The following is a 25,376-nucleotide window of genomic DNA, read 5'->3' on the forward strand; positions in this document are numbered from 1 at the left end:
CCCCCGTCCCTCCCCCTCTTTGATTCTTCATTCTTTTTCCTTTACTATTAAGTTGAAAATCTTTTGTTATATTTATTTTCTACTTTTCATTCATCTTCTGATATTGCTTTTATCACTAACATATTTTATGGTGTCATATTTCTGCCCCCAAATGGCAAGGACTCTATATTGTGAACATTATATTTATGTTTATATTTGCAAATATAGTTATCTTTCTTAATTTATTTCTACTTTATCTTTTATTGAGTATTTTAAATACTCATTTAAAATTTTAAAATGTGTTTCTTTTTATAAGCCTTACTATTTAACTGAGAAATTATGCTTTTAAATTTTTCAGTGGTTTATTCATGGATTGGGAGCATGCAGAGGCCTGACTGAACAGGGGTACCATGAGTCACGTGCTAAGGTCAGAGGACAACTTGCAGGAGTGCGCTCTCTCCTTCCACCACATGACTCCCAAGGATCAGACTTGGATCACTAACCTTGGGAGTTTATCCTCTAAGCCATTTTGCCAGCCCCAGAATTATATTTTTAAATGTAGGATTACAGTGAATAGCCAGGCTTGGGTTGCATACCTTCCATCCCAGAACTTAGGAGACAAAGGTAGACAGATCTCTGTGAGTTTGAGACCAACTTTGCATACTGAGCAAGTTCCAGGCCAGCCTAGTCTACATTGTGAGACCCTGTCTTAAACAAATACCAACACCTCAAAAAAAAGAATACAGTGAATGGTAAAACAGATTTCCTTTCCTAAATTGTAGCTCTAGCAACTTCAGAGGCTCACTGGATCATTTAGAGGTAATTTGGTTTACTTATTATCTGCCCTCCTGTAAGTAGTTTAAGATTTCTCTTAAGTTACAATCTAACAATGTTCTAACTGGAACGCAACTGCAGTTCAACCCTAGTCTAAGAGTTGGCTCACACACAGCAAGAGATTTTCCCATCGTGCTTTTCAGAACCTATGCAAATTCTAGATGCTCAAAGAAGGCACCCCAACTCTGAAGCCTCCAACCCTAGAAAACTACACCAGGATTTAGAACACTTCCCACAAAATTGCAGTATAATAATCATGAGCAGGTCTGTCCCACCTTGCACTGGGACTTGAACAGCGATTAGCAATTGTTACTGTTTTAGATAATACCACCATGGCTACTGTTTTATTAGAATATTTTCCTTTTTTTGAAAGTTTATTTTGAATTTTTTTTAAAAGGGGTACTATTGGAGCAAAAAGGAGTTATGCAACTTTTATTGCTTAGTGCTGTATTATTCTCCAAGTGGAGAACACCATTAATCTTGTGCATTCACCCTGTCCCAACCTTATCAGTTTGGACTTTGTAGCTGTTAATATTGCTTGTCAGCTTCACAGAATTCATAGTCGCCAAGGAGACGAGCCTTTGTGCCTGCTCTGCCTGCTCCTGAGGGGTTGTTGAGATTACATTAACTGAGTTGGGTGGATTCACCTAACTAACATACACTATTCTCTGTACTTGCCTAGCTCCTGCATTCAGTGCTTTCTGCTTCCTGACTACAGTGTGAGGAGCCGCCCCACACTCCTGCTGGCATGAAGAGGCCACAATGCTGGGCTGTAGCTTTGAGCTGTGAGTCAAAAGAAGCCCCACCTCTCCCTTAAGTGGTTTGGTCAGGACGATAGGAAAAGTAAGGCTGTATTTTATTAGCTTAACAAACATAAAAGAGAAGCTTATTCTCATTTGAAATTATTTGTCCCAGCTGGGTGTGGTGGCGCACACCTTTAATCCCAGCACTCCGGAGGAAGAGGCAGTTTCTGAGTTCAAGGCCAGCCTGGTCTACAAAGTGAGTTCCAGGACAGCCAGGGCTACACAGAGGAAACCCTGTCTCGAAAAAAAAAAAAAATTATTTATCCCATCTCAGGATGCTGTTTTTTTTTTCCTGTGTATTTTGAATTAAATTTTTAAAATGAGTAACAATAAATTTTGGCTCCTAGAGAAGAACTTACAAGGAAGAAAATTAATCGTGATAAATTTTTTCTTTGTATTTTAGAGAATGTATTTACTTGGAAGAACTAGAATAAGCTTATTCTTTTATAGTGAAGTGTCATGGTTTGAATAGACCCAGGGAGTGGACTATTTGGAGGTGTGGCCATGTTGGAGTAGGTGTGTCACTGTGGGTGTGGGCTTCAAGACCTTTACCCTGGCTGCCTGGAAGTCAGTAATAGCAGCCTTCAGATGAAGAAGTAGAACTCTCAGCTCTGCCTGCACCATGCCTGTCTGGATGCTGCTATGTTCCCACCTTGGTGATAATGGACTAAACCTCTGAACCTGTAAGCCAGCCCCAATTAAATGTTGTCCTCATAAGAGTTGCCTTGGCCATGGTATCTCTTCACAACATTAAACCCTATGACATGAAGGAAATGTTCACTTAGAGCATAAAAATAAAAATACAAAACATAACCTTGTATCATAATTCTCAGATTCCCTCCCCTTTCATCTTTACAGGAACTTCACATTTGAGATCGAATTTAGAATTGTGTCTAAAATATACTTATTTTCCATGTTGCTGCTAGAACGATCTTTGAAGGATACTTTAACACTTTTTTCACTGCTTTTCAGATCTTCTGTAATCTGACATTTCTCTGCTACTCCAGGGAGAGCACCAGTCTTATGCTATTGCTCTCTTAGTTCAGGAACTCTGTTGTCTTTATTACTTCAATACTGCATTTTTCTATCTAAAAGTTTTTTTGTGTTTTTTTTTTTGTCTGTCTGTCTTGCACAAAATTTACCCCAATAGATCATTCTTTAGGCAAATCTTAAGGCATTTTGTAGTTTGATGTAGGTGTGCAGAGAAAAGTCTGTCAAGTGAGTTGGCTAATAGACACCAAACACGGGAGACAGGATCGGGAGAAGGTAGAGAGGATCAGTCCTGGTGTTCTGCGGCAGAGAGCGATGCCAAGGGTTGTTAGTAAACTGTTGTGCATTATGAAGAGTTAGAAAAGCGATGTACAAAGGCTCTAAAGGAACACACACACAGATAAGAAAAGGAAATGTTGATTGATTATCCTGATCCGGTCACATGTGTTTGCATGTGTTGAAATATGTTGTGCCCTATTAACATGTACAATAAATCCATGGCAATACACAATGGTAATAATCCAGGGGACACTTTAAGAAAGATGGTAGAAAAATGTGACTGTCTTGTATAAACAAGAGGTCCTGAAGCTTAGCTTCACAGTAAAGCCGCTTGTAGGTGTAAAATCCTGCCTTACCTCTGTGCTATTTTGATGTTGTTAGTTTATCTGTACTATACTCTAAGTAGGTCGCAGTAATATGTTTCTCCTTAAGAAGTGAATTTAAAAATAAAACTTTTAATGAGCCCAGGCTGCTTCCAGTAAAAGTAGTTCAATGACTCCATGTGAAGAGAATGACCAGTGGGAGTCAATTTCTGCTCAGGGATCAGAAACTCACCACAAAATATACCCATCACTGGTGGAGGAGAGAGCAACGAGAGGTGTATAATGTGATATTAGGGTGTCATTTTCCATACAGAGAGAAAATAGGATAAAAGCCAAGGTACATAGGCATAACTTTATGTGTTAAAGGGGTCAGCAAGAAGGTTGTTGTTTTTTTTCCCAGAAGAATGAGCAACCAATCAATCTCTGCTTTGCTGGGACTTAAAACCATCACATTAAGCTATACCTGGTCATGATAAATGCTGGGGGTGGGGGGTCTGGAGAAAGAGAGATGGAGGCATGTTTGCTATTTTACATAACATGGTAGAAGAAGGCTCCTTAAAGAAAATAATTTTAAACAGGACTTTGAATAAAGGATAAAACCATGCCCAGTCAGGTGACAATTGTCTTAGCCAGAACAGGGTATGCAAAGGCCCAGAGATAGGTAGAGAAAAAAAAGCAAAGAGACTGGAGAAGAGCTAACTAGGAGGACGCTGGCGGCAGAGTAGTGCTTGAAGCTTCCATGTGTTCAGGGTTATCCCCAGTGAGATGGTGCACTGGTGCATAGTTCTGCCTACCCAGCATCCATCTTTATAAATCTGAATTTCTAGAGTAATTCAAGAACCACCCTGATCCCATAATTAGAATAAACATTGTGGAGAAGCAAGTCAAACCCAAATTCAAGCCCTCTGCATTGGGGTCGTCGGGTTGATCACCTCAAGATAGAAGTGTCTTCATTACTTATGATCCATAAAAGCCATCTTGAGAGCTTTATTTCCTAAATCACACAAAGAGGTAGCCAGGGAAATGGGCCAGAAAACAGAAAAGAAAAGAAGATGGAAGAGGAAAAGAAACAGGTATAATTGCACAAACGGAAGCTAGAGGAGGTGGAAATGATAAAGGCTGTGGGTATGGGTGACAGAAGGAGACCCCTTAAACGCTGGAGCCTTGGAAATGTATGATTGCTTCAAGAGACACTACTTCCCGGATGTGTGAGGATGGCACACAGCATAACCTCTACATCAGTCCCACCTCCAGCCTTCTGCCCTTCTTGAGTTCCTGCCCTGACACCCTCTGCGGCAGACTGTGATGTAGAACTGTAAGCTGGTCTAAACCCTTTCTCCCCAAGTTGCTTTTAGTCACGTTTTATCATAAGAAATATACTAAGACAAAGGATGACTATGGTTAAAGTATATGATATACTTGTATGAATGTGTAAAAATATCTTTATGAAGCCCATAACTGTACAGAATGAAAATACACACACACACACACACACACACACACACACACACACACACACACACACACACACTTGAATCCAGCCAGACACAGTCCAGTGTGTCCAGGATCCTTTTGAAAGACCCACAATGTGAGGACTCCCCCACGTTCTGACTCAGGAGAGGCGACACCCCAAAATCACCCACAAGAAACAGTCTTGCTGCAAACTGCAAGAGGATTTTTATTCAAGAGCGCTCTCGGGCCCATGGTCATACACCACGCAGGGGTAGAGGACCGTGGCGCCCCGAGTAGCTGGATAAGGGGGTATTTAAAGGAAGAAACCACAACTCAAGGAGGTGGAAAGGGCGTTATTGGAAAATACCAAAAATACCAGTTAAGAGTCACAAGGAAGTGCAAAGTCACAAGAGTCACGAGGAATACCTGGTAATTGTGAGGGTTATTTCTCAAGACAGTTTCTAAGAGCCCCTAACAATAGCACCTTTGCATAGCGGGTTCCAGCAATGGTCAGGGTGACTTTCTTTGAATGAATACTCCTTGAACCCAGGAAGTGGGTGGGTGGAGGGATATCTGTTTTATCACAAAAGCCACATCCCAAGCCTGGGCCTAAGGGCCTAGAATTACTCTTTCACTTTCTGAGAAAATTATTTGCCCTGTGTCTTAGTTAGGGTTTTACTGCTGTGAACAGACACTATGACCAAGGCAAGTCTTATAAAAAACAACATTTACTTGGGGCTGGTTTACAGGTTCAGAGGTTCAGTCCGTTATCATCAAGGTGGGAGCATGGCAGTATCCAGGCAGGCATGGTGCAGGAGGAGCTGAGGGTTCTATGTCTTCATCCAAAGGCTGCTAGTGGAAGACTGACTTCCAGGCAACTAGGGTGAGGATCTTAGGCCCACACCCACAGTGACACATCTACTCCAACCAGGTCAAACCTATTCGAATAAGGCCACACCTCCAAATGGTGCCACTCCCTGGCCCAAGAATATACAAACCATCACACCTTGTCTGAAGGCCAATTGTACAGCCACCTCCTGTGGGCTGTAACTGCCTGACATCAAGTGAGAGCGTGGGCAGGGTACCCAGGAAGAACCAGAATGGGCAGGGGAATGCATGGGAATGATGTAAATACTGTACTTGTGTGTGGAATTCTAAAAATAATATATTTTAAAAAGTGAGATCATGGGTTTGAAAGGGCCAGGCCTATGGTAAATGCTCAGGAATATAAATCAAATGAGAAAAATGGATTAAATGGTATAACACTGACTCCTTGCCCATACCTTCAAATTTCCCACTGCTTCTCTTCTTAATTCTTTGTACTCTGAGCCAGAATACTGCTCATGGTCCTACACTGGAGGAAATCCTAATGTTTTCTTTTCTCTCTGGCAAGCTCAAGTACTTCTCTCAGGCAAGATAGAAGAAATCCTGACTGTGAGAAAAGAGATGTCTGATCTCTTGACAGGATTTGTTTTCAAAGTCAAGTTATGTCACACTTAAATATTGTTTTGCCTTTAAAAACACAAGGTTACTTCCATTATGTTGTGGGAATTCTATTAAAAATTCAATAAGATAAATTAGTAATCTAAACCCTTTGAAAAGAATAATAAAAAATCTCTCCACTATACAATAAAAAAAGGTAATGTTTGTTAACAGTTGGGTGTATACACACATAGACATAACTTGAGGAAGGAAGTCTGGTTCCTTCTGAAGATTTTTTTTTCCAAAACAGCTTTTAAAGAAAACTGATTATCTCAACTGAGCATATTTATATTAGAGACTAATAATGGCCAAGCCAATTGACCAGTTGCCTAGAGAATTAAAATACATAGTCTGCCCCCTTGGTCACCTAAAACAAGGGAGAACATGTATCTACTATGAAAAGGATGATGCAAATTCAAGCAGTAGACAGTAATAAATATAAATGTGGAAGAAATTCCATTTGGCATCTGGTTAAAACATTCCCAAACAAGTGATAATGGCGATAAGTGTGTGAGTTAAGCCCGTATCACCGAGGAAGGACAACATGAAGTTTCTCATGATATAACAAGACGCATGTATTTATTTGTTGCATGTTTAGTGAACATTATTTATGGCAGGCACCTAGAGAGCACAGCACCATGTATGTATGCATGCATACAGACTATAATGCAATTGTGTAGCACGCAATCTATACAACTGTAATGATTTTGCAATAAAGCTATGCTAGTGAGTAGGTTCCCACTCATGCAGCTTGCACTAGAAGAAAACATGAGGAGACCAGTAGTGGGTAAGTAAGCCAATATGGCCCTTTGACAGTGACATAACGAGGCAAGAATGATGCGGGAATGGTGTCACAAAGAATGCTTTGGAACTTTTCTTTAAAAAAAGCACCAGCCACACAAAGACTTCCAAGATGAGTAGGGGGAAGCTTCTTTGGGGACAAGTGTGCCGTCCATTTCAACTTGTCAGTGGGTCACAGGAAGTGGTGGGACAATGAGGTCCTAGAAGCAGCAACTGCATTTAATCGCTTGTATTTCCTTCTAAAACAAACTTCATATTTAATAGCATGTAGCCAGAGTTGGGCTTCTTGTTGGAGTAAAAATTTGAGCAAGCACAAACTCTAGCAAAAGAATATCAGGGTTTTGATGTTGAAGGAGCCTGGTTAGAAATTTTGGAGCGGGCTGGGTGGTGGTGGCAGGTGCGCCTTTAGTCTGAGTGCTTGGGAAGCTAAGGCAACCTGATTTCAAGGCCAGCCTGCTTTACAAAGCAAGTCAAGGACAGTCAGGGTTACACAGGAAACGCCTGTCTTGACAGAGAGAGGGGGAGGGGGAGGGGGAGAGAGGGAGAGAGGGAGAGAGGGAGAGAGGGAGAGGGTAGGGAGAGAATGGATAGATAAATAGATGAGAGAGAGGGGGGGAGAGAATGGATGGATAGATAGATAGATAGATAGATAGATAGAGAGAGAGAGAGAGAGAGAGAGAGAGAGATTGGAGCCAAGGATACACTGAAATAGCCATTGAAGGTCTCAAAAAAAAAAGTATTAATAATGTGGGAGCCTAGAAGGCTGGCAAATTGTTACCTAGTTACATTCTCATGTTTGCATTTCTTTTGATCTTGCTTAAGTTTAAAAAAAAAATTAAGAACATCCTATTATCTCTGTTCTCCTTCTCGTTTTTGGTAACCCTAATCAGGTGTAGTTATACAAATACCCTATTTTTCTAACATTTTTCCCTAGGTGCAACCCCCACACCCCAGAAACCTTTTTACTTCATATGGGGGTAGACAAAAATGTGAACTGCATGCCCTGTCATCAGGACATCTCTGAGGTCCTGATATTCCTCTTTCCTTAACACTTAATGATATGGTTTTCAGTAACTTGGTAATTGTTCTGCATTGCTTTTTGGCAATAAAATACTGATGGAAAACAACCTAGGTTGTTCACATCCATCACTGAGGGAAGTCTGAGCAGAAGCTGTAGGTAGGAACTGAAGCAGAAACCATGGAGGACACTGCTCACTGGATTGCTTTGCATGACGTTTTCTGCTTGCTCTCATATACAACCCAGGACCACTTGCCCAAAATTGGCAAAGCTCATAATGGAACTCAAGCCAACTCAAGCCAAGAACTCAAGGCAAAAACCCAGAGGCAAGAACTGAAGCTGAGACCATGGAAGACACTCAGTGTCTTGCTTTCTTATATAACCCAGGACTATCTATCTTCCTAGGAATGGCATTACCAACATCTGGCTTCCACATCAGCCATTGAGAAAGCATCCTCACAGACCAGTCTGATGGTCTCAATTCCTCAATTGAGGATCCCTCTACCCTGGTGACCCAGTTTGTGTCAAGATGACAAAAACTAACTGGAAAACGAATATCTAAAATATTATCTCAATATGTGTTAAAAATTTAACACAGCATTAGCGTGATATTTACAGTATGTTATAATGTCTTTAGATTTCAATGTTCGTCTTACAATTATAACCACGCCTCATTCACACAGGTTGACAGAGTCAACTGTGTAATTGCAGATCTTATTTCTGTTGACTTTTAGAGCTGGAGAGTGAAACTGTTTTGCTCTGTAGTGACTGTACTGTGTCAGCACCTTGTATTGGCTCTGCCATGACTTCTTGATTCTTGACACTTTCAAACCTGTAACTTCTGAGTTGCTGATTCCAGAAACGGATGCTTCTGGCGCTCTCAACCCCATTTGTTCCCTGCTGAACACTGTCCTGGTGTTGCATATTTGGTGTGACTGACACCCAGTGATTATTTAGATGTCCCTGCATTCGAAGAGAATTCCACTTTATAGAAAAGAATCATGAAGTGGAAGAAGATCCTGAATTCTCCACAGCACATTGAAATCTACATGTGGGAAACAGCTGTTTAGAAAGTAAGACTTGTCTAGTTATTACATCCACTCCTGGCTATTTGGTTAGCATTTTGTCTAAGCTCCACCCACAGTTACCTGGCAACAGCCAGGTGTGCCTGACTCACTATAAAAGGGGCTACTAGCCCTCTCTGCTCTCTCTTGCTCTTGCCTTCTTGCTCCTGCTCTAGCCCCTTCCCCCTTCTCTCCCATTCTCCTCTCCCCTCTCCACGTGCTCATGACCGGCCTCTACTCTCTCTACTTCTCTCTCTCTCTCTCTCTCTCTCTCCCTCTCTCTCTCTCTCTCTTCCTCCCTCCCTCCCTTTCTCCCCATCTCCCTCTCCCCCTCCACCCCCACCCCAGCCCCTGCCTCTCTGCCTTTCTCTGTCTCTACTATCCTCTCAACTCCCCTCCCCATACCCTGAATAAACTCTGTTCTATACTATACCTTTGTCGTTGGCTGATCCCTCAAGGGGAAAGGATGCCTCAGCATGGACCCAAGGAGGCACCCCCTTCCCCCATACCTGACTACACATCCAAACTTATTCTTTCCTTCCTTTTTTTTTTATTTAAACACAACAGTACTTGCTGCCAGAGTACACAGAAAAAAACCATTTTTGAATATTATCTTGGTTTCTGTCTTTAGTTTTTAGTTGTAAGTTAATAACCTTGCCACAAGCTAATGCTTCATTCATTGTTTTAAGTGGACTGGAGACAATGACATGCATTCAGGAAGAGAGGGCAGAGAGAGAAAGCTCAGGGATAATTTTCAAAAGTCACCTCATCCTCTCCTTCCTGGCTACCTTGGGAACATAAACAGCTTTTTAACTTTTTTATTTTACCTTTGAGGATGTATTAGTCAGGGTTCTCTAGAGTCACAGAACTTACAGAATATCTCTATATATTAAGGGATATTATGGGTTATCTCTGTATATTAAGAGGACTTACAGTCTGCAGTTCAACTAACCCAGCGATGGGCAGCTGTGATTGGAATGTCCAAGAATCTAGTAGTTGCTCAGTCCCATGAGGCTAGTTGTTTCAGCTGGTCTTCTGTAGAAGTAGGTTCCAACAGATGTGCTGGCAACTAAGTGCATTTATGTGAAGAAAAGAGAGCCTTCCTCCTTCCAATGACCTTATATAGGCCCAGATTAAAGGTGTGTACCTCCATGTCTGGATTTGGAACTTGTTGTGTCCCAGGCTGACCTTGAACTCAGAGATTTGCTTGCCTCAGTCTCCTGGGATTAATGGCATGTACTACCTTGCTTGGACCTAAGCTTTTCATGGCCACTATGCCATGATGTTTTAGTATACTCATGTCATGAAACAGTTGTCACATAAGCCAATTAACATATTAATAACACATTAATAATTTTATTTATAGTAATAATATTTAATATCTGCTCAGTAAATTTCAAGTATACAACACCATTATATCTTCAGAATTTACTCATCTTATAACTTCAAGATTGTGCCTTTGGCCAACATCTCCCCATTTTCCCCACACTGATTCTTCATTTGTTGATTTTCATCTTCTGACCTACCATTCACTATTTCTGCCTTGATTCTTGATTTTGTTAGTAAATCTGTGGATGGTACTTCCTAATATCCTGGACACTTAGTTCCTTGAACACATTTTCTCCAATAATCTTTGCTCTCCTCAAAAAATCTTGAGATCTGATTCCCACCAAATCTATAATATACCCATAACACTTCATCCTAAAATTATATCCAATGCCTTCTTATCCCAATAATCACAAGAGCTCCATCGTATCAATTGTGTGTGTAATACTCCCTGACAGTTACTTCCTTAGCTTGCTCTTCTATATCACTACCAACAAGCTTTGGCCTGGAACTTAGTCCATTGATCTGACTACTTTGTAGCTGTCATGCCTACTCCTGCCAATCACTTCCCCCTCCTCACCTAGTTGAAATTCCATCGTCAAGTATGATTATCTCTCACTGTGATTCAATCTCAAATCCTTTTACCTCCCTTATCTCATGAGGTCAACGCGGCGAAATCGTGAGCCTGGTTAACTCATCTATTGTCTGCCACACAACCACACAGCTAAAGAGACGTGCTTCCTGGTCACCCTTTAAAGCAGTTAACCTCAGGGGGACCCTTTGTGATTTCTGAGAGTTGTTCTACGGTTTCCTGCTCTTTCAGATGACAGTGTCATAGCTGCTTTTTCTCTTCCCAAGCGTCCATCGTCTCCTTGCGAGTGAGTACGTTCACTCAAGGGAAGCATTGTCTGTAGGTGCACAGTCTGGTTCCTTCTAAAACCCAATCTCATCTTTGTAAATTTCCGGTGAGATTTCCCTCTCTTCCCTACTCTTGGAGTCTGTGAACTCTTGTTCCCTCTAAAATTCATGTTCACATTTAGTTGCTATTATAACAATCTCAAGACATGGAATTATCAAGGGGGTAGTTAGGTCATGAGGGCATTGTGTTGATGGGTCAGATTGATGTTGTTATAAAAAGGTGAATTTAGACTCCATTTGCCCCCTCGTACCATAAGATACCAGAAAGAGGGCCCTTGATACATGACTGAACATTTATATGGATGTGGTAGCCTCCAGAATGGCAAGCCTATAAATTCTCTTTATTAGAAATTTCTTAGTCTCAGGTGCTCTGTTAGAGTATGTATAATGAATTAAGACACATTATCAAAAATTTCCCTCTCTTAACTCTTATTCCCATTAACACAGATTCTATATTGTTCTCTAATCTTTAATTTGGAAACATTTATTGATTATCTATTATTTACATTTATGAGAGTGTTGAAAATGTGAAAAAGAAAAAAAGATCATAGCATAGTATCCCCCATAGGCCAGAGGAGAGATTCTGTAAGAAATACTTAGGGTTAAAGATGATAGCATAATGAAATATAGTACTTTAATGCTATCTGCAAATTTCCATAATTCTCACTTTTTATTGACTAGGCGATGATGCCTATGGAGGTCATTTTGCTCAGAGTAAAGCACGTTATGAGGCTATATCACAGTTTCTGTCACTAGACGTGAGAGCTCTGAGCTTACCTTTGAATCTCATACACAGCTTCTCACAATTTTCCTTACAGAGAAAAAAGTAGTCTTAGTTATAAATTGAAGTTGGGGTAATAATCATTGTTATGAGGTTTTTGAATGCTAATAAATATACTGAATACAGACACTGGGCTCAGAGTTTTCCCACAGTTTCTTTGTTTAATCCTCATAGCAATGGGTAATGTTTCCATAATTGACAGGTAGATAACTTTGAAATATAATTTTTTGTTTTTAATAAAGTTTTTCTCCAGGAGCTTTATAAAATTTTAATTTTGAGTAGAAAAGCATACAAATTCTAGTTTGAGTAGTCAAAGAAAAAACAGTATGCATGCAGATGCTCTGAACTAAAATAAGTCATATGCACTTGCAAATGAATGTCTTCTTAAGAAAGAGAATGTGCTAATGGCGTCAGTGGAGTTACTTGCCAATGGCTTCTGTATTGTACCAGAATCAGACCAATGACAGACCAATTTAGCCAACAAATAGCTAGAGGGATATAAGGGCAGGGATGTGAAAGAAGGAAGGGGCTCCCAGTTACTGTTAAGATACTGTGTGTGTGTGTGTGTGTGTGTGTGTGTGTGTGTGTGTGTGTTTGGGTCTTTGAGATAGTGTCATGTACACCAGCAGGCTGGCTTCATACTTGTCATGTATGAGTGTGTGTGTGTGTGTGTGTGTGTGTTTGGGTCTTTGAGATAGTGTCATGTACACCAGCAGGCTGGCTTCATACTTGTCATGTATGAGTGTGTGTGTGTGTGTGTGTGTTTGGGTCTTTGAGATAGTGTCATGTACACCAGCAGGCTGGCTTCATACTTGTCATGTATGAGTGTGTGTGTGTGTGTGTTTGGGTCTTTGAGATAGTGTCATGTACACCAGTAGGCTGGCTTCATACTTTTCATGTAGCTGAGGATGAACCTCAATTCCAGATCCTTCTGTGTCTCCTTCCCGAATCACATGCTGGGATAACAGGCACCTATCACCGTACCTGCCGCTTGCTGGAGCTTGGACTCAGGACTTCTGCATGGTGGGCGTGAGATGATGCAGCTCTTTGCTTTTCATTTCCAGTTGTGTATTTTTAACCTCATTAGGAAGCAGTGAAGATACTGTTTGCATAGATTTGAAAACACTTAAAGTTTTTATACACCTGGTTTTCTCTATGTATTTATTTGATTCATTTTAAAAAGTAGTTGCTGGTACTGAGGATGTAGCTCAGTGATCGAGCAAATGCTCAACATGTGGGACCTTTAGTTCTGTTCTATACACACACACACACACACACACACACACACACACACACACACAGACACACACAGACACACACAGACACACACAGACACACACAGACACACACAGACACACACACACACACACAGACACAGACACACACACACACACAGACACACACACACACATACACAGACACACACACACAGACACACACACACACACACACAGACACAACTCTATACTTTAGCACATATTTCTCAAGGACAAGAGCATTATTCATAATAAAATTTTTCATGCTTATGCTGAACATGAAATTATTATTTTTATTATCGTCTATATAGTCTATATTCACACTATTCCAATGGTCACAATAGCATCTTATACATACCATTTTATTTTCCATCTTATTCAGAATCCTGTCACAGCTCCCTCACAGCTTTTGGTTGAGTTCGTACTCATTAATCTAGAACACCTCCCAGCCTTTCTTGTCTTTCATAACGCTAGTCTCACGGAAGAACCCAAGTCAGTCATTTTTCAGGCTGTTCCTCTGTTTGGATTAATGCTATGCTTTTTCTCATGATTAGATTTACACTAAGCATTTTAGCAGGAAGACCAAATAGTTGACATTGAGATGAGTCTGTCCTAGATATTAGACTTATTTAATAACTAACATAAATATTTTCCATTCAGAATTTAATATAGTTTTATTTATTTATTTATATTTATAAAAGATGTTTATTTGACTCACTCTTCTAGGGGCTTGGGGCATGAGAGTGTTGCGCCCCCAGTGAGGAGGGCATTCCATGCTGCAGGATTACACAGGCGAGGCAGTCATGCAGCAGAATGCAGCTTGCCCTCAGGCATCTTCCTCCTCTTACAAAGTCACTTGTGTCATAAGGGTTAACTCAACTTTATGATGTCATCTAGTCCTAATTACTCTCTGAAAGCTTCATGCTCAACACCAACTACACCGAATTTGGGAGTCATGTTTCCAACACATAAACTTTGGAGCTGTACATTTTAAACTATAGCAATGGCTGATGTTTACGAACATAGGTCTCAGGGTGGACAGGTGAGCCTCGGATTTTCATTTTTGCCAGGAGATCTAACAAATATGTTTCTCCTGGTTCTCTTATGTTATCCAGCAGATCTCTGAATTGGTTACTTTATTTGGCTTTCTGACTCTTAAAAATGTATCTTAAAGTATTTATTTTGAGGGCCAACAAGACAGCACAATGCTTGCCACCAAACCTGATGACCTGAGTTCAATCCCAGGACACATAGTATGAAAAGAAAATCAATTTCCATAAGTTGTCCTCTGACACTCACAGATGCATTGTTATGCACGCATACACACACACACATAAAATAAATGTAATAAAATATTTTTTAAGTGAAACTTTACTCAAAACTGCTAAATAGAGTTAAAAATGTTTGCTATATAAATATCTCGAGTAAGAAATCCTTTGCATATTAGAAAGGGATTAATACACACATCTGAATACATATTTATTTATTTTTATGTGCATCAATATTATGTATGTATGTAGGTGTGTGTGTGTGTATGATATATGTATGTATGCATGCATGTATGGGTAGAACAAGTGTGCCTTGGGCCCATAGAGACCAGAAGAGCATGTCAGATCTCCATGGAACTGGAGTTTCAGATGGTCCTGAGTCTTCATATGGGTGCTGGGAATTGAACCTGGGTCTTCTGAGAAACCTGGGTCTTCTCAGTGGTTTAGAGACAAGTACTTTAAACCACTGAGTCATCTCTCCAACACTTTTTTTTTTTTTTTGAGACAGGGTCTCTCTGTGTAGCCCTGGCTGTTGTGGAACTCACTTTGTAGACTAGGCTGGTCTCAAACTCAGAAATCTGCCTGCCTCTGCCTCTGCCTCTCAAGTGCTGGTATTAAAGGCATGCGCCACCACTGCCCGGCCTAATACACAACTTTTAAGAATAGAATAATGTGGCTTCAAAATATTAATGTAACCAGTTTAAATTATTTACACAGTTACTATGTGTAAAACAATTAATTCACTTTTATTTATTTCTTTCTGAATGGTGATGAAGTTCTAATACCATGAGAATTTTTTTAGTAAATATTGCTGGAAAGTAGAGTAAGTTAATAGGTTGTTTGGGCAGAATTGCTAAAGCTGTTAGCAATGGAATGACAATCAGAGGGAACCTCCTGAAACAGGCTTAACATATCCACAATTTTTTAATGCATGTTTTACAATAATCATAGCTGCTGTTTATTGAGTACATGCCAAGTCTTTTATATGTATCTCCTATAATTAGTACAATAACTTAGGAGGGAACTATAATTACTACAATTTACAGACTGGAAACAAAAGATTTAAACCACACCATTGCATACACTAGCAAGATTTTGCTGAAAGGACCCTGATATAGCTGTCTCTTGTGAGACTATGCCAGGGCCTGGCAAACACAGAAGTGGATGCTCACAGTCAGCTATTGGATGGATCACAGGGCCCCCAAAGGAGGAGCTGGAAGAAGTACCCAGGGAGCTGGGGGGATCTGCAACCCTATAGGTGGAATAACAATATGAACTAACCAGTAACCCCCCAGAGCTCGTGTCTCTAGCTGCATATGTATCAGAAGATGGCCTGGTCGGCCATCAGTGGAAAGAGAGGCCCATTGATCATGCAGATCTTATATGCCTCAGTATAGGGGAATGCCAGGGCCAAGAGATGTGAGTGGGTGGGTAGGGGAGTGGGTGTGGGAGGGTGTGGGGGACTTTTGGGATAGCATTGGAAATGTAAATGAAATAAATACCTAATAATAAAAAAAGAAAAAAATTAAAAAAAAAGATTTAAACCATTATGCTAAAACCCTTCAGTTATTCAGTCTACAAAATGTTATATTTTCTTGTTATGATAGCTACTAGAGTATATTCAAAATTCCAAGTGGTATCCGTGTACATGTATGTGCAAGTACACATGCTTTTCCATGAAAAAAATAGAACGAGCTTAAACTTACATCCTTGTAAACAATTTTTTGTTGTTCCCTAGTACAGGATAATAACTCTGAAAATAGTTATTTTTTTGTTACATATTTTATTGTCATTTAATTTTCAGTAAACGATAATATTAATCTGTTATAATGTAAACAATTATGCCAAAAACCAAAATGGTTAAAATACAAAGGTGTTAGTAATCTCATACTTAATAAGTGTTATGTTTGCTTTGGATGAATTATCACCTTGACAAGCTATTATTTTTTGCCATACTTTTTTCCATGTAAAACAATATATATATATATATATATGCATAGATTCAAAGAAGTAAAAACTTTATTTTAATTTTCTCTGAATTTTAAATCAAACTCTGGAATAAATGTTATAACAATTAATCACAACATGAATCTATTTGAATAAAGCATGACCAAACTCATGTGGTGGTATGAATGAAAATGGTACCCATAGGCTCATATATCTGAATGCTTAGTCATCAGGGAATGGAATTGTTTGAAAGGATTAGAAGGATTTAGGATGTGTGGCTTTGCTGGTGGAACTGTGTCACTGAGGGTGGGCTTTGAGGGTTCAAAAAAGCCTATGCCATGTCCAGTTTTTCTTTCTCTGCCTTCCTCCAGATCAAGATGCAGCTTTCAATGATTTCTTCAGCATCATGCCTGCCTAGAGGACATCATGCTCCCCACCATTGATGATAATGGTCTAAACCTCTGAAATTGTGAGCAAACCACAATTAAATGGTTGCTTTTATAAGAGATGCCTTGGCCATGGTGTCTCTTCACGGCACAGAAATTAAGACAACTCATAAGACTAAAGTAGCTGTTTCAGACAGGAAATCTATGTAGTAAGCCTATAGTTGTACAAAGGCTATCATGAAATGAGTTTATAAACATTAGAAGTAATTCTTACTTCAAATTATCAACCAGTATAAGATTATAATTTCTGTGTATTTGTGTGAATAACTTTTCTACATCCAATAGTGTAACCAGATTTGGTAGCTGGGGGAAAGGCATGTGTAAATAAGATTTGTTTGAATATAGCCACAAAGCCACTGAGAGAGGATTTCTCCCCATGTTTGACTAAGTAATTTGAGAGTAACAGGTCTGAGGAGGAGAGCGCTTCTGTACATATACCATACATGCCCCAGGGATCATATAGAAAACCCGGGTAAAAATGTGTGACGAAACTGCTGTAATCCAACTCACTTATGTGATGTGATTATTTAAAACTGTGATAAGAGGCAGACAAAATGTGGTGTCAAATCCAAAGGAAAGTGTGGGTGGTCTGCCTTGTTTCCCACTTGTTGATATCTGATGAAAAGACTTTTCCACAAGCAAGACAGATGAGCAGATGGTGCAAATAAGGCCAATTAAGCACTAAGCTTCTGGAAGTGTTTGGCTGAGGGATCTCCTCAGGCTGCTTTCTGCTCATGTGCATCCTACGCCGCTGCGTGTTTCTGAGGTGCAATTGTGTTAATACTACAGTCACTGGGTTTTTCATTTTAAGGATACAAATTCAAATACAGCAAATGCGATGCCTTTCTCCCTAGTTCCCAACAAAGAGTGTGACGTTGAGTCATGAGTCTCACCAAGTCTCCTCCTGGGACTTGGAGGGGAGAGGGTCAGTCTAGGTGATTGTTCTCTAGTAACTGGGGCATAAAGGGATTTTCTATCATCTGTAATAAAATCTGGGGATGCATATATAAAGTAAAGGAATGACACAGGTGGAGAGGGTGATCTTGTCCCTGTTCATTTTTACTCCCCCTTGGGAGTCTTAGTTCTTCTCATTGATTTTAAATCTACATACTACGGTTTATTTGGATCATAGGCAAAGGGACTGAATTAATCATAACACATTGTCATTCTTGGCTCATGGATGACCTTTAGTTGTTTTCTTAACGCTAGTTTTGCATTGTATTTTATTTAGGTACTGGAGTTTGAACATGGGCTTTGAGTATGCCAGGCAAGCTGTCTGCTCCTGAGCTGTACTCAGAGCCCTGGTTTCTACTTTATTTTAAAATTTGACTTTTACTTATACTTCCTTCAAAAAATTATTATAAATATACACCCAAACCCAGGATCTTAACGAATACTGACAATTTATGTTTAGTGTATTCTTCCTTCCTTAGTCTTTGACTACCACTCCTTTCACCGTGTCTTGTATATGGCTGCCATCCCACAGTCTATGCTTACCACCCTTTGCCTTTTGAAGGTATAAAATCATATTATTAATTGTTGATTTATGTGAAAGAGTGCATGCTCCCATGGGAACCATGTGTGTGTGTGTGTGTGTGGTAGCTGCAGAGACCACAAGAGGTAGGTAGCTGTTGGATCCCTGGAACTGGTGGCTATGTACCGCCGTGTGGGATCTAGGAACCAAACCTAGGTCATCTGCAGAAGTACTCAACTGCTGAGCCATCTCCGTAGCCCCTAAGAGCATATTTTATAATTATACATTAGAAATAATTTTATTATGAATGTATGTAATTGGATGTTCAAGTCTGTGTACTGGTGAGCCTTACAGAAAGAGTGCTTTGTTGAAAGAAAATCACGTACAACAACAGATTAAAACAAAGAAGCTCGCCGGGCAGTGGTGGCACACACCTTTAATCCCAGCACTTGGGAGGCAGAGGCAGGCGGATTTCTGAGTTCGAGGCCAGCCTGGTCTACAGAGTGAGTTCTAGGACAGCCAGGGCTACACAGAGAAACCCTGTTTCAAAAAAACAAAACAAAAACAAAAACAAAGAAGCTGTTGAAAGGGACTTGCTTTTCCTCTATTCAGCAGTAGCTATTAATATCAATTCATGCTATACAAGGTGCCAAGGATCATTGTCTTCACTGCTGTGAGTACAAACACTAATTTGCTTATCCAGGGACATCTGAGTTGTTCCCCCTGTTTGCTGATGTTCTGGAAGTTCTAATAGCTATTTCCTCAAGCACAGAGAGAAACATTGCTGAAGTGTTGTTTTGTTAAGACAAGTACGGCCAACTCTGCAAGAGTATGTTAAATTGTTTTGTAGATTTATATTCTTAACATAAATTAATGCTAAATTGTTTTATTAGTGACTATACTCAGCCATGAAAGAGACGTTCTATTGACTTACATATCATTCTATAGGCTTATTTTTTTTCCTTTCTAGAACTACCTAAGGTATTTAACAAAATAAGAAGCTTAATATTCGGTCTCCAGATCTGTCTTTTACATTGTAACCATTCCAGCATTACAAGTTTACTTCCCAAGTCAATAGGTGGCTTCACATCTTTTAGTTAATAACTACTTAGATTGCCCAGAATGAAGCCAACTTTTTTGCTCACAGTTTCTTTTTGTATCAATACTTCTTGTAGACTAATTTCTCTTCTTTCTCAATGTGACCTGTGAAGGCCTGTGAGTAGCATTGTGCTGATGTGTGGTTCAGTTATCTAGTGTTGGATAATAAACTGCAACACTTAGTGGCTTGACACAACAGTCATTATTTGCACACAGTATGTGTGTGATTTGTTCCCAGCTTGGTTGGGATGCTGTGTCTCTTCTCTCTCTGTGATGCACAGGGTGGCTTAACTGAGGAAAGAAGGAACTGAGCCCAACATGATTCTCTCTTGCAGCTGGTGAGCTGGTGTTGGCTGTCAGCTGGGCACATAGATAGGGCTGCAGTCTGGAGGGCTAGATTCCTCTTCATAATGTCCTCTCCTGGCCAACTCCTGTGACATCCATGTCTAAGGGCAGGCATATGATTTGACACTTATGACCTTGTCTCAGAAGTCACCTAACCCCTGCTTCTACCAAGTTATAAAGGCCCAAAGAGTCTCAAGGGGAAAGATCACACTTGTTGGGATTGCAAAGAAAAGGGCTATATAAAACAACAAAAATTATCAGCCATTTCAAAACAAAAGCAAAAAAAAAAACAATGTCAGAGTCTGGCGAAACAGTTCAGTAGGTAAAGCTGCTTGTCACGAAGCCTGATGATAAGTTTGATCCCCAAGACTCAGACAGTGAAAGGAGAGAACAAATTCCTCCAAGTGTGCTGCTGGCCTCTGTATGCATACACATGTGTGCGTGCACAAACACAAACTACAAAATAAATAATTTTATATAAATATATATATATATATATATATGCATGCGGGGCGTGGTGGCACATGCCTTTAATCCCAGCACTCGGGAGGCAGAGACAGGAGGATTTCTGTGTTCGAGGCCAGCCTGGTCTACAGAGTGAGTTTCAGGACAGCCAGGGCCACACAGAGAAACCCTGTCTCGAAAAAAAAAAAAAAAAAAGAAAGAAAGAAAGAAAGAAAGAAAGAAAAGAAAAGAAAAGAAAGAAAGAAAAGAAAAGAAAAGAAAAAAAATTATGTGTGTGTGTGTGTGTGTATATATATATATATATATATATATATATATAGAGAGAGAGAGAGAGAGAGAGAGAGAGAGAGAGAGAGAGAAAGTTTAACATTACAATATCAAGATACATATTTTCAATTTATGTATTTAAATTATAGAACATTCTGGTCACTTTCTCCAGACTTTGTTTCTGGAGTTCATATTAATGCATGAAGTAAATTCTCAGTCTATTCAATACAAAGCTTAACTTCCCATATATTTTCCTATGCTGTGTTAAGTGCTGATTCTAAAGCACAGTTGATTTTTTCCCCCGTGTAATAGAAATCATAGTGACTTTGTTTTTTGAGACGAGGGCCCTGTAGCCCAGGCTGGCTTTGACCTTCCAATTCTCCTGCCTTACCTTCCGCAGGGTTGGGATGCTGGCATGTGCCGCTAAACCCAGCAATGACAGGTTGTTGTTTTTAAACTTATTCCTAGAATTGCTTATTGTTTTTAATTTAAAAATCCACCTGTTCATAATTAACTTCTCGTGTTTTCATATTTTACTTTTGAAGATATACAATGAACGTCTTCCCAAGCACCTTCCTGACTGATCCTCCCATTTCTTGGGGAGCAAATCGTCTACTGGTTGAGTTTCATTCTTGTTCTTCTACAGTAAGTTTCTGATACGTTTTGATGTTGTTGTTGTTATTATAATAATAATAATAATTATTATTATTGGCTCATCTTCACTGGGAATCTTATTTCCTCCTCCAGTTTCTTTGAGTTAACCTTTTCTAACACATTTGGAGTTGATAACATCTGCCCCTTCCCCATGAGCATTCCAATTTAGAACACAGTTTTCTATTTGTAAATTGGTCATCTTAGGAACAACTAAAACACACTGTCTCTCAGAATTCCTTTGGCCTGGTCCCTGGACTTGTGACTCCAGCCCCTACTACTGTGGCAACTGTTCTAAAGTTCTAGTTCATGGAGTGAGCCTGGCTATGGTGCCACTTCTGCATTACTCTAACAAAGTATCTGACACGAACAGGTTAAGTCAGGAAGGATTTATTTGGCTGTAGGGCTCCACTGTTTTTAGTCATTATGTCAACGAGGGCACAGCAGAGCACAGCAGCCTATATCCTGACCACCAAGAAACAGAAAGCTGAGAATGGACTGGGAACCAGGAATAATCTTCAAGTTTGTGTCCCCAGTGACCTATTTCCTTCAACTGGGCCTCACTTCCTCAAGTTTCCACCACCTCCAAATAGTCCCATTGGCTGGGAACGGAGTATACGCTGCGTCTGTTGGGGAATTTCATAGCCAAGCTGGAACAGGTAGTAGAGAACACTTAGGATTCTCATCTGTTTGAATGAATGAGGTCATTTGAGTCATCTGAATGCCTGGTGCTCACTGCTCATATCCAGTACTAAAGCCCAGACCCTGCGTACTGCTGTTCTGTTTGTTCCTTCCAGAGAGCCAACACTTACATTTGTGTAACCCTTCCTTAAAGTCACAGGTATGTAGTATCCCCATTTAAAGACGCCTCATTAGCTGCCAATCTGGGTTTTACTAAATGAGGTTATATATAATCTGTCTAAAGGAATGTTTCTTGTTCTGGAATAGATGTCCTTTATATTACTTTGGTATTAAATGGCCTTTTATTACAACCATAAAGGTAGCCACATTTCCTCACATCCTTTCTTACCAGTTGAGAGACTGACAACTTTATGTAAGGTCTAAGAGTGGTTATGACATTTTGTTAGTCTATGATATTCAAGGTTTGAAAGCCATGGATTAACCATCCATGTATCTTTGATGAAAGGTATATCTGTGACTATCAGTCATGCAATTTAGCTAGATGCAAATGATTACAATGTTGTGTTACTGTGAGTAACAATAAAAAATGATGTGTCCAGCCATTTTCTTTTGAAATTTAAAATCTGCTTGAATACTACTCCAGAGTGTGTTCTCTTGCTCTGGAACTCAAGATTGAGGACCATGTCTAATTTATACTCTGAATATCTAATCACACTGAAAATGTGCTGTGGCTGTATTTAATTTTTAATTCATTTTTCTTTTTATCTGTATCATCATAACCACTGTAAAGTTGCATGAAACAGAGTTACAAAGAAGACTATGAATAAGTCTCTGCCCTCAAGGAACTCATAGTCTAGTTAGAAAGACAGGATACATGGGTAGAAAGATTAATAACTCAGAAAGTTAGTGCATAATTAACTTTTAACCAGTGGCACAGGGACTAGTTGAGAAATAGAAATGGAGTTAGTCATGCCTGTGGCATGTGGGTGCCATGCACGTGGTAAAACTAAGTGCCTCCCCAAACCCATCTTGTTTAAAAGTTCTTCAGGGCAGTGTGATAAAAGTGTGATATGGTCATGCAACACCTGTCCTTTTTGTCCAGAACAGTTCTTTGCTGAAACTTATATGCCCATTCAATAGCAAAAAATTAGCAACTGCTAGATCCCCTCTTCCTTGGAACTCAGCAACTTTCTGCTCTCATAAAAGCATGCTGCTTACTCTCAGCCACTTATCAAAGTGTTTCAGTCCTGGTCTTCCGTGGGAGTTCTTTCAGTGCCTCAGTGATGCTTGGGTTGCTTTATGGTCGCTACTATAAATCTCCTAATGGGAAAGACCAGAGGAGGAACAGTAGAAGATTCCAGAAAGAGTCACCAAAGATATGGCATGAAGGAAAATGTAATGTGATGAGGATATGGCATGAAGGAAAGATATGGCATGAAGGAAAATGTAATGTGATGAAGATATGGCATGAAGGAAAGATATGGCATGAAGGAAAATGTAATGTGATGAAGAGTGTGGTAGTCGTTATAATTGGCCATTAATTTTGCAAATGAGATGGACTTTCTGAGAAAAATCTTAAGAAATGCAAGCTCACAAAGAGATCTGGCCATTAATTTTAGTCATGTTACCAAATTTGTCACACTGTGCTATATTTCTAAAGATGCTGATTGATACATTAGCTTTCTAGTGCAAACATGATAAAGAGCCACAAATAAGTAGCTTAAGAAATAAGAATTTGGGGCTGGCGAGATGGTTCAGTGGTTAAGAGCGCCGACTGCTCTTTCGAAGGTCCTGAGTTCAAATCCCAGCAACCACATGGTGGCTCACAACCATCCATAATGAAATCTGATGCCCTCTTCTGGAGTATCTGAAGACAGCTACAGTGTACTTACATATAATAAATAAATAAATAAATAAATAAATAAATAAATAAATAAAGAAAGAAAGAAAGAAAGAAAGAAAGAAAGATTTTTAAAAAAGAAATAAGAATTTGCCGGGCATGGTGGTGCATGCCTTTAATCCCAGCACTTGGGAGGCAGAGGCAGGCAGATTTCTGAGTTCAAGGCCAGCCTGGTTTACAGAGTGAGTTCCAGGACAGCCAGGGCTACACAGAGAGACCCTGTCTCAAAAAACCAAAAAATTATCTATCTATCTACCTATATCTATCTATCTATGTTTCTATCTATGTATCTATCTATGTATCTATGTATCTATCTATCTATCAAGAGAAATTCATTATCGATTATTAGTAACAAAGTTGACAATGAGCTGCTTGGAAAACAGAAAGCATCAATGGAACTGAACAAAGACGTTGATTATGACATATGTATGTATTTGATGTTAACAAAGATGGTGAGGCATAGGGCAGGGTAGGCATTTAGGGTTTATGGTAACATAATAATTGTATAAAATTCCTCTGTCATATGCTACTACAGATCAATATAATGTACTTTGATCACACCCACCACCCTATTAGCATCTCTTCCTCCAGACAAAGTTGTCAACAAATGGTGACAGAACAGAACAGACAGAAAAATGTTGAAAAACAAACACAAAACACAAAACTGCCTACTCTTTACCTTGCTCACACATATGTACAAGTTTACTTTAAATACAGCACCATCATAAATATAACCATGAAAGCCATAAAAGTTTTAGAAGTAAACATAGTGTAAAATATTAGATTTGGTACAGGCTTTCTTAAAAGTATAGAAAACTAACAAATATAAAAGAAAAAAATTGAAAAACCCATTCCTGCTTAAATGGCATAGTTACAAAGTTCAAACTGCAAGCCGCAGTCTGGGGGAAATCATTTGTCAAATATATACCCCACAAAGAGTGCTTACCTTGTAATAAAATACTAATAAATCGATTGAAAAATGCCTAAAAGATTTGAAGAGCTTTCACCAGGAATTGTTAATAACAAACCGGCACATGGTAGGCTCGACATTACTACTTATTAGGAGGCTCAGTTTGAAGTTTGAAAGAGCAGACTGTGCGGGCTGTTAGCAAGAGGGCAGAGCATCTGGCAGTGTGAAGGGAAATAAAATGTTCAACAACTTAGGACGCCTGGTAGGTCTGTTCTATTTTATTTTATTTTACTCTTAAGACAGGGTGTTGCTATATAGCTAAAACTTGCCTGGAACTCTCTATGTAGCCCAGGCTGGTTTTTCTCTTTATTTTTTGTTTTGTTTTGTTTTTGTTTTTTGTTTTTGTTTTTTTTTCGAGACAGGGTTTCTCTGTGTAGCCCAGGCTGTCCTGGAACTCACTTTGTAGACCAGGCTGGCCTTGAACTCAGAAATCCACCTGCCTCTGCCTCCCAAGTGCTGGGATTAAAGGCATGCGCCACCGCCGCCACCACCACCACCTGGCTCCAGGCTGGTTTCAAATTCATGATCTGCAGGTCTCAGCCTCCCAAGTACTAGCTGCCAGCTTCTCGATGACTTCTTAGGTCTATAAGGCTGTAT

At 39.7% G+C, this 25,376-nt stretch overlaps 1 long non-coding RNA gene across 1 annotated transcript in view; it reads left to right on the top strand.

Annotated features, from left to right (window-relative positions):
* Gm31282 (predicted gene, 31282) overlaps positions 1-25,376 on the top strand; it is a 35,016-nt gene continuing 9,640 nt past the window's right edge. The window contains exons 1-3 of the long non-coding RNA NR_168064.1: positions 1-1,598; positions 16,893-16,990; positions 21,162-21,261. This is a non-coding gene — a long non-coding RNA (predicted gene, 31282). The remainder of the gene's footprint in view (positions 1,599-16,892; positions 16,991-21,161; positions 21,262-25,376) is intronic.

This window comes from Mus musculus, chromosome 15 (genome assembly GCF_000001635.26).
Source record: "Mus musculus strain C57BL/6J chromosome 15, GRCm38.p6 C57BL/6J".
Lineage (NCBI taxonomy): Eukaryota > Metazoa > Chordata > Mammalia > Rodentia > Muridae > Mus > Mus musculus.